Genomic DNA, 683 nt, shown 5'->3' with positions numbered 1-683 from the left:
CTTTAGGGTAACCTAATAAAAAGTCCTGATTGATTCTCCTTTTTTCATAAGACTTTCAGTTAATAAATACCATTGTGTAAAATACTAATCAAATAATTGAGTCAGGCAACTATCTTCAGTGGAAGCTAAAGCCATCAGGTCATAAAAGAAAGTTAAAGGGAAACTGAACAGTTACATTCAGTGCCAAACTACCAAATCCAAATTATTTACTATTTTGCAAGGAAAAGTGTTGCTATACAATATTGTTTCACAATGGAGAAATCACACTGAAATCCCCTTATTTTACCATCATTAAGAATGGGACAATCAGATATTACATGACTCAACATGATGGGCTTCCCTGGTGGCTCAGAGGGTAAAGCGTCTGCCTACAATGCAGGAGACCCAGGTTCGATCCCTGGGTCGGGAAGATCCCCTGGAGAAGGAAATGGCAACCCACTCCAGTACTCTTGCCTGGAAAATCCCATGGACAGAGAAGCCTGGTGGGCTACAGTCCATGGAGTCGCAAAGAGTTGGACATGACTGAGTGACATCACTTTTTTTCACTTAATATGACACAGTAAGTACACAACATCGCCTATGAAGTATTCCTTTAAATGCTTAATTCAAATCTATACAATTCTTTAAATCTAAAATCCAGTTTACAGAAAATATGGAGGACAGAAAAGTACCTGAAAGAAATA

General features: G+C 38.2%; 1 non-coding gene across 1 annotated transcript; it reads left to right on the top strand.

Annotated features, from left to right (window-relative positions):
• Positions 1-337: 337 nt before the first annotated feature.
• TRNAC-ACA lies at positions 338-409 on the top strand. Its single transcript has one exon. It is a non-coding gene; the product is annotated as a tRNA-Cys (tRNA).
• The last annotated feature ends 274 nt before the right edge of the window (positions 410-683 follow it).

Source organism: Capra hircus, assembly GCF_001704415.2.
Source record: "Capra hircus breed San Clemente chromosome X unlocalized genomic scaffold, ASM170441v1, whole genome shotgun sequence".
Taxonomy (NCBI): Eukaryota; Metazoa; Chordata; class Mammalia; order Artiodactyla; family Bovidae; genus Capra; species Capra hircus.
Note: the sequence above shows the minus strand (reverse complement) of the source record. Positions and strands in the feature narration are given on the sequence as shown.